Source organism: Cherax quadricarinatus, unplaced genomic scaffold (assembly GCF_038502225.1).
Source record: "Cherax quadricarinatus isolate ZL_2023a unplaced genomic scaffold, ASM3850222v1 Contig298, whole genome shotgun sequence".
Lineage (NCBI taxonomy): Eukaryota > Metazoa > Arthropoda > Malacostraca > Decapoda > Parastacidae > Cherax > Cherax quadricarinatus.
Window position 1 is genome coordinate 203482 of NW_027195324.1, and position 10053 is coordinate 213534.

The following is a 10053-nucleotide window of genomic DNA, read 5'->3' on the forward strand; positions in this document are numbered from 1 at the left end:
TGACTTTAGGTGCCTATCCAAAGCCCTCTTGAAGACTGCCAGGGGTCTATTGGTAATCCCCCTTATGTATACTGCTAGGCAGTTAAAAAGTCTTGGGCCCCTGACACTTATTGTGTTGTCTCTCAGTGTAGTCGTGGCGCCCCTGCTGTTCATTGGGGCAATGTTGCATCCCATGCCGAGTATTTTGCTTTCGTAGGGAGTGATTTTCGTGTGCAAGTTTGGTACAAATTAATCTAGGATTTTCTAAGTGTATATTTTCATGTATCTTTCTCGCCAGCGTTCCAGGGAATGCAAATCAAGGGATTTCAACCGTTCCCTGTAATTTAGGTGTTTTTTTGTAATTACCCATGCCGTGGAAATTGTCTGTACATTCTCCAGGTCAGCAGTTTCCCCTACCTTGAAGGGGGCAGTTAGTGTACAGCAGTATTCCAGCCTAGAGAGAAGCGAGTTGAGGAGAATCATCATGGGCTTTGCCTCCCAAATTTTCAAGGTTCTCATTATCCATCTTATCAGTTTTCTAGCAGATGAGGTAGATACATTGCTGTGGTCTTTGAAGGTGAGATCCTCTGACATTATCACTCCCAGATCTTTCACTTTAGTGTCTCGCTCTATTGTGTGGTTAGAATTTGATTTAAACTCTAAGTTTTAATTTCCTCAAGTTTTCCATATCTGAGTAGTTGATTTTTTTCATCATTGAGCTTCATATTGTTATTGAGTGGGTGGTGCCCACACACACACATGAGTGGGTGGTGCCCACACACACACATGAGTGGGTGGTGCCCACACACACACATGAGTGGGTGGTGCCCACACACACACATGAGTGGGTGGTGCCCACACACACACATGAGTGGGTGGTGCCCACACACACACATGAGTGGGTGGTGCCCATACACACACATGAGTGGGTGGTGCCCACACACACACATGAGTGGGTGGTGCCCATACACACACATGAGTGGGTGGTGCCCACACACACACATGAGTGGGTGGTGCCCACACACACACATGAGTGGGTGGTGCCCATACACACACATGAGTGGGTGGTGCCCACACACACACATGAGTGGGTGGTGCCCATACACACACATGAGTGGGTGGTGCCCACACACACACATGAGTGGGTGGTGCCCACACACACACATGAGTGGGTGGTGCCCATACACACACATGAGTGGGTGGTGCCCACACACACACATGAGTGGGTGGTGCCCATACACACATGAGTGGGTGGTGCCCACACACACACACATGAGTGGGTGGTGCCCACACACACATGAGTGGGTGGTGCCCACACACACACATGAGTGGGTTGTGCCCACACACACCCACATGAGTGGGTTGTGCCCACACACAGATGACTGGGTGGTGCCCACACGCACATGAGTGGGTTGTGCCCACACACACACATGAGTGGGAGGTGCTCACACACACATGAGTGAGTGGTGCCCACACACACATGAGTGGGTGGTGCCCCCACACACACATGAGTGGGTAGTGTCCACACACTAGGACAGCGAATGTCACCACAGAGGAGGCAGTAGAACCACAGAGGCAGTGGTTCTAGCACAGAGAGGCTGGAGGTGCCACTTCAGCGAGAAAATTGCCACCAGTATAAAGGTGATGACACAGTAGAGAGGCAGAGAGTGCCACCCTCGAGGGGTAGATGTCGCAAATACAGAATGCAGGGAGTGCCACATCAGAGGTACAGCGGGAGCTATGACAAGGAGTTCCAACCACTGAGACAGAACTTGAGGAACAAGCAAAAAACCCGTGGAACAACCAGTGAGTTCCGGGGATCAACCAGTGAGTCCCGGGGAACAACCACAGAATCCCAAGGAACAACCACAGAGTCCGGGGAACAACCACAGAGTCCAAGGAGTTCCGAAGAACAACCAGAGAGCCCCGGGAAACAACCATTGAGTCCAGAGGAACAACCACAGAGTCCCGGGGAACAACCACAGAGTCCCGGGGAACAACCACAGAGCCCCGGGGAACAGCCACAGAGCCCCGGGAACAACCACAGAGTCCCATGGAGCAACCACAGGAACAAACACAGAGCCCCAGGGAACAACCATAGAGCCCCAGGGAACAGCCACAGAGCCCCAGGGAACAACCACAGAATCCCGGGAAACAACCACAGAGCCCAGGGAAGCAACCACAGAGATCCCGGAAACAACCAGTGAGTCCTGGGGAACAACCACAGAACCCCGGGGAACAACCACAGAGTCCCGTGGAACAACCACAGAGTTCCGTGGAACAACCACAGAGTCCCGTGGAACAACAACAGAGTCCCGGGGAACAACCACAGAGTCCCGGGGAACAACTACAGAGCCCCGTGGAGCAACTACAGAGCCCCGAGGAACAACCAGAGTCCCGGGGAACAACCACAGAGCCCCGGGGAACAACCACAGAGCCCCATGGAACAACCACAGAGCCCCGGAGAACAACCACAGAGCCCCGGGGAGCAACTACAGAGTCCCGGGGAGCAACCACAGAGTCCCGGGGAACAACCACAGAGTCCCATGGAACATCCACAGAGTCCCATGGAACAACCACAGGGCCCCGGGGAACAACCACAGGGCCCCGGAGAACACCCAGAGAGTCCCGGGGAACAACCAGAGAGCCCCGGGGAGCAACCACAGAGTCCCGGGGAGCAACCACAGAGTCCCGGGGAACAACCACAGAGTCCCGGGGAACAACCACAGAGTCCCGGGGAACAACCACAGAGTCCCGGGAACAACCACAGAGTCCCGGGGAACAACCACAGAGTCCCGGGGAACAACCACTGAGTCCCGGGGAACAACCACAAGGTCCCGGGGAGCAACCACAGAGTCCCGGGGAACAACCACATAGTCCCGGGGAACAACCACAGAGTCCCGGGGAACAACCACAGAGTCCCGGGGAACAACCACAGAGTCCCAGGGAACAAACACAGAGCCCAGGGGAACAACCAGAGAGCCACGGGGAACAACCACAGAGTCCCGGGGAACAACCACAGAGTCCCGGGGAACAACCACAGAGTCCCGGGGAACAACCACAGAGTCCCGGGGAACAACCACAGAGTCCCGGGGAACAACCACAGAGTCCCGGGGAACAACCACAGAGTCCCGGGGAACAATCACAGAGTCCCGGGGAACAACCACAGAGCCCCGGGGAACAACCACAGAGCCCCGGGGAACAACCACAGAGTCCCGCGGAGCAACCACAGAGCCCCGGGGAACAACCACAGAGTCTCGGGGAACAACCACAGAGCCCCGGGGAACAACCACAGAGTCCCGGGGAACAACCACAGAGTCCCGGGGAACAACCACAGAGCCCCGGGAACAACCACAGAGCCCCGGTAACAACCACAGAGTCCCGGGGAACAACCACAGAGTCCCGGGGAACAACCACAGAGTCCCGGGGAACAACCACAGAGTTCCGGGGAACAACCACAGAGTCCCGGGGAACAACCACAGAGCCCCGGGGAACAACCACAGAGCCCCGGGAACAACCACAGAGTCCCGGGGAACAACCACAGAGTCCCGGGGAACAACCACAGAGTCCCGGGGAACAACCACAGGACCCCGGGGAACAACCACAGAGCCCCGGGAAACAACCACAGAGCCCCGGGAACAACCACAGAGTCCCGGGGAACAACCACAGAGTCCCGGGGAACAACCACATAGTCCCGGGGAACAACCACAGAGCCCCGGGGAACAACCACATAGTCCCGGGGAACAACCACATAGTCCCGGGGAACAACCACATAGTCCCGGGGAACAACCACATAGTCCCCGGGAACAACCACAGATTCCCGGGGAACAACCACAGAGTCCCGGGGAACAACCACAGAGCCCCGGGGAACAACCACAGAGCCCCGGGGAACAACCACAGAGCCCCGGGGAACAACCACATAGTCCCGGGGAACAACCACAGAGCCCCGGGGAACAACCACAGAGTCCCGAGGAACAACCACAGAGCCCCGGGGAACAACCACAGAGTCCCGGGGAACAACCACAGAGTCCCGGGGAACAAGCACATAGTCCCGGGGAACAACGACATAGTCCCGGGGAACAACCCCATAGTCCCGGGGAACAACCACATAGTCCCGGGGAACAACCACAGAGACCCGGGGAACACCCACAGAGTCCCGGGGAACAACCACAGAGCCCCGGGGAACAACCACAGAGTCCCGGGGAACAACCACATAGTCCCGGGGAACAACCACATAGTCCCGGGGAACAACCACAGAGTCCCGGGGAACAACCACAGAGTCCCGTGGAACAACCACAGAGTCCCGTGGAACAACCACAGTGTCCCGGGGAACAACCACAGAGTCCCGGGGAACAACCACAGAGTCCCGGGGAACAACCACAGAGTCCCGGGGAACAACCACAGAGTCCCGGGGAACAACCACAGAGTCCCGGGGAACAACCACAGAGTCCCGGGGAACAACCACAGAGTCCCGGGGAACAACCACAGAGTCCCGGGGAACAACCACAGAGTCCCGGGGAACAACCACAGAGTCCCGGGGAACAACCACAGAGTCCCGGGGAACAACCACAGAGTCCCGGGGAACAACCACAGAGTCCCGGGGAACAACCACAGAGTCCCGGGGAACAACCACAGAGTCCCGGGGAACAACCACAGAGTCCCGGGGAACAACCACAGAGTCCCGGGGAACAACCACAGAGTCCCGGGGAACAACCACAGAGTCCCGGGGAACAACCACAGAGTCCCGGGGAACAACCACAGAGTCCCGGGGAACAACCACAGAGTCCCGGGGAACAACCACAGAGTCCCGGGGAACAACCACAGAGTCCCGGGGAACAACCACAGAGTCCCGGGGAACAACCACATAGTCCCGGGGAACAACCACATAGTCCCGGGGAACAACCACAGAGTCCCGGGGAACAACCACAGAGTCCCGTGGAACAACCACAGAGTCCCGGTGAACAACCACAGAGTCCCGGTGAACAACCACAGAGTCCCGGTGAACAACCACAGAGTCCCGGGGAACAACCACAGAGTCCCGGGGAACAACCACAGAGTCCCGGGGAACAACCACAGAGTCCCGGGGAACAACCACAGAGTCCCGGGGAACAACCACATAGTCCCGGGGAACAACCACAGAGTCCCGGGGAACAACCACAGAGTCCCGGGGAACAACCACAGAGTCCCGGGGAACAACCACAGAGTCCCGGGGAACAACCACAGAGTCCCGGGGAACAACCACAGAGTCCCGGGGAACAACCACAGAGTCCCTGGGAACAACCACATAGTCCCGGGGAACAACCACAGAGTCCCGGGGAACAACCACAGAGTCCCGGGGAACAACCACAGAGTCCCGGGGAACAACCACAGAGACCCGGGGAACAACCACAGAGCCCCGGGGAACAACCACAGATCCCCGGGGAACAACCACAGAGCCCCGGGGAACAACCACAGAGCCCCGGGGAACAACCACAGAGTCCCGGGGAACAACCACAGAGTCCCGGGGAACAACCACAGAGTCCCGGGGAACAACCACAGAGTCCCGGGGAACAACCACATAGTCCCGGGGAACAACCACAGAGTCCCGGGGAACAACCACAGAGTCCCGGGGAACAACCACAGAGTCCCGGGGAACAACCACAGAGTCCCGGGGAACAACCACAGAGTCCCGGGGAACAACCACAGAGTCCCGGGGAACAACCACAGAGTCCCTGGGAACAACCACATAGTCCCGGGGAACAACCACAGAGTCCCGGGGAACAACCACAGAGTCCCGGGGAACAACCACAGAGTCCCGGGGAACAACCACAGAGCCCCGGGGAACAACCACAGAGCCCCGGGGAACAACCACAGATCCCCGGGGAACAACCACAGAGCCCCGGGGAACAACCACAGAGCCCCGGGGAACAACCACAGAGTCCCGGGGAACAACCACAGAGTTCCGGGGAACAACCACGGAGGGTCATGGGGTGCCGGTAAACATTTTGTAGTTGTTTGCAAAAGTTTGGCAACTTGTCAATATTTGTGAGAAGACCGGCCACGGTGCCGCCGCTCAGTGTTCAGAAGAGTGGCCACGGTGCCGCCGCTCAGTATTCAGAAGAGCGGCCACGGTGCCGCCGCTCAGTATTCAGAAGAGCGGCCGCGGTGCCGCCGCTCAGTATTCAGAAGAGTGGCCACGGTGCCGCCGCTCAGTATTCAGAAGAGCGGCCGCGGTGCCGCCGCTCAGTATTCAGAAGAGTGGCCACGGAGCCGCCGCTCAGTATTCAGAAGAGCGGCCACGGTGCCGCCGCTCAGTATTCAGAAGAGCGGCCGCGGTGCCGCCGCTCAGTATTCAGAAGAGCGGCCGCGGTGCCGCCGCTCAGTATTCAGAAGAGTGGCCGCGGTGCCGCCGCTCAGTATTCAGAAGAGAGGCCACGGTGCCGCCGCTCAGTATTCAGAAGAGCGGCCACGGTGCCGCCGCTCAGTATTCAGAAGAGCGGCCACGGTGCCGCCGCTCAGTATTCAGAAGAGCGGCCGCGGTGCCGCCGCTCAGTATTCAGAAGAGCGGCCCCGGTGCCGCCGCTCAGTATTCAGAAGAGAGGCCGCTGTGCCGCCGCTCAGTATTCAGAAGAGTGGCCACGGTGCCGCCGCTCAGTATTCAGAAGAGCGGCCACGGTGCCGCCACTCAGTATTCAGAAGAGCGGCCACGGTGCCGCCGCTCAGTATTCAGAAGAGCGGCCGCGGTGCCGCCGCTCAGTATTCAGAAGAGCGGCCGCGGTGCCGCCGCTCATTATTCAGAAGAGCGGCCACGGTGCCGCCGCTCAGTATTCAGAAGAGCGGCCACGGTGCCGCCGCTCAGTATTCAGAAGAGCGGCCGCGGTGCCGCCACTCAGTATTCAGAAGAGCAGCCGCGGTGCCGCCGCTCAGTATTCAGAAGAGCGGCCACGGTGCCGCCGCTCACTATTCAGGAGAGCGGCCGCGGTGCCGCCGCTCAGTATTCAGAAGAGCGGCCACGGTGCCGCCGCTCAGTATTCAGGAGAGCGGCCGCGGTGCCGCCGCTCAGTATTCAGGAGAGCGGCCGCGGTGCCGCCGCTCAGTATTCAGAAGAGCGGCCACGGTGCCGCCGCTCAGTATTCAGAAGAGCGGCCGCGGTGCCGCCGCTCAGTATTCAGAAGAGCGGCCACGGTGCCGCCGCTCAGTATTCAGGAGAGCGGCCGCGGTGCCGCCGCGGTGCCGCCGCTCAGTATTCAGGAGAGCGGCCGCGGTTCCGCCGCTCAGTATTCCAGTTTTGGTCAACAAGCATGTTGTGAATTTTTTATCAGTATTTTCCTTTGCATACGTATATCAAAAAGCTATTTTAAAGTCGACAGCTGCATACACAAGATTTCTAATATTTCATTTATACCAGTCTCTACTGACAACTTTTATCAATAACAACTTCGTCTACCACTCGTATATTTAACTTTTTATTACACTATATTCTTTGGGTTTTTGCTCTCTCAAATTTCTGTCACATGGCATTAATTCTCTCTAAATGGAGCCAATTATCAGTAGCTCCATTTTATTTTGGTCTTCCTACAGGACTCACAAATGTTTATTACTTGTGTAACTCATGTGCATCATCAGTAAACATTATGCAAAATATTATTCCTTCTAGAAAGTCTTTCATATAAATTAGAAATATTATTGGGGCAGACACCAATTATGTCATGCAGCTTTTTTTATCAGTATTTCATGAGAAATTCTACCGAAATATTTTTTGATATGTAAATAAGGGAAATTCATTACCTTCTTGAATAATATGAGAGACTGGTGTTGTAGTGTAATTAAATTGAGTTTCAAAAATCCGTTGATTGAAATTCTATCTTGTTCGTTAACAATTTTGATTCATCAGCAAGTCTGTCTATCCTCTTGCAACGAAATGTCACATAATTTTAATAGAGGAAAATTTAGTTTTACAAACTGTTTTTCCTATGGTAGGATTTTGTCTATCCTGTTTCCTAACCCCCTTTTATAATAATAATAATAATAATGTCTTTATTTACTACAAGTACATGTACATGGTATACGGTCCTAGCTGACAACAATGACATACTACTATATAGAAAGCCCCTTGTTATGCTCCGCATGTCGGGTAAATTAGGTCAGTGTCCCAGGATGCAACCCACACCAGTCGACTGACACCCAGGTACCCAATTTACTGCTGGGGAACATAGACAACAGGTGGAAAGAAACACGCCCAATGTTTCTACTCTGGCTGGGAATCGAACCCAAGCCCTCATCGTGTGAAGCGAGAGTGTTAGCCACCAGACCACCAATATTTGAATTGTTGAATTTTTGAGATGACAGTCCATAGCATCCAGGTTGTTCCTTCCGTAACACACACTAGAGCAGTGGTTCTCAACTGGTGGCCCATGGACCACTGATAGTCCATGGTGACATTTTGGGTGGTCTACAGAGCTTGGAGCTTGTTTGACCAGAGCTTCGGTAAGATGGGGAAGGAAGAAGAATATGAGAGGATGGAAATCCGGGAAAGGGTTGGGAGGGTGGAGGAGGAAGGGTAATGAAGGTAAGTGGCCTATCCACCTGGGCCACAGAACGTTCACTTTATTTGGTAATAAACTGAAGATTGGTGCATATTGTCTTAAATTTATCGAAAATAAAGTGTGGATCAGCGATATGCGCATTGACCAGCGTGAGCGGGGGTAGTCGGATAAGGGATTCGCCCATGTTAGCTCCAGCTAAAGATGTGTACCAGCGGTCTACCATTGAAAAATTTTGGGCGAGTATGATTGTTACTTACCCAAATCTGTCAACACATGCAGTCAGATTTCCTCTGCCATTTGCATCAGCTTACATGTGTGAAAGTGGATTTTCATGCTTGTTGGCTTGCAGTTGAAAACGATATTCGTTGTGTATTATCAAGTACAACTCCTAACATTGCAAAGCTTGTCAGTGAGAAGAGAATCCAAAAGTCTGGTTTCAAGAAAAAGTGAGATAACCATATTTCAAAGATAAATTGGCTGTATACTTTTTAATTTAAAAATTATGTTGGTTAGAAAGAAATTTCACAGCAAAATGCGAGATATGCATTCATTTATTTCCAGGAAATTATTTTTGTATGAAATATATTTCCGACCAAAATGCTAGATATCTATTATTTTATATAACTTCTCGAATTTCTGTTTATAAGAAATATATTCCAAATCAAATTGTCTGTTGTCTTATGCCGATACTATTTATATCAGCTTCGATTAAAAGTCTCTGAATATACACACCTACACCATTTCATATAAATATTATTATCCTTATATCATTACTCAAAAAATTAAATGGTCGACGATATTTCTGTAATTGGGTTGATGGTCCATCGGCTGAAACGAGTTGGAAACCACTTCACTAGAGCTTTATATTTAATATCACAAATTTATTTTTAATTTCGATTTTTTTCGCTTTTCTTAATTATTCGCATTTTATTTTAAATATAGTTCGTGCATTGCGTATGTTCCATCGTTGAAATAATGGAATGCAATAACTAATGGATTCGATAAGAATGATATGCTATAAGGTTAGAGAATCTAGGTACAAATTTATCAATATTCTAACATTGTGAAAAAAAATTGAAATCAATAGTTCCATGCAATAATTGGAGAACAGTTTTTCTTTTAGGATTTATACTTCCAGCATTGCTGGTCTTTATTAAACCAAAACTTAGCAGTCAGATTAAGCTGTTGTAAATTTTGAATTTATCAGTTTAATCAGTTGTTTTTCATGTTTACCAGCCCCCCGTCGCATTTACGACTTCTTGACAGAACAAGGCCAACGCTGTCAAGGTACCAGACTTGGCTCCACTTAACGGACAGTGAGAGGACAGCTTCTACACAACAAGACGGGCAGCAAACAGCAACAATACTCTGGCTGTACCCCTCTCGTGAGCATTACTTCATCTAAGATCATTAGTTCCTAGAACGCCTGTAGTATAGAACATGTTCTTACAGCATAAATACATCGATGAAATAGCCAAATAAAATCGCTGACGCACAGACGGCTCCATAACCCTGGTCCTTGTTTGTATGTTTCATACCAATAAAAAGG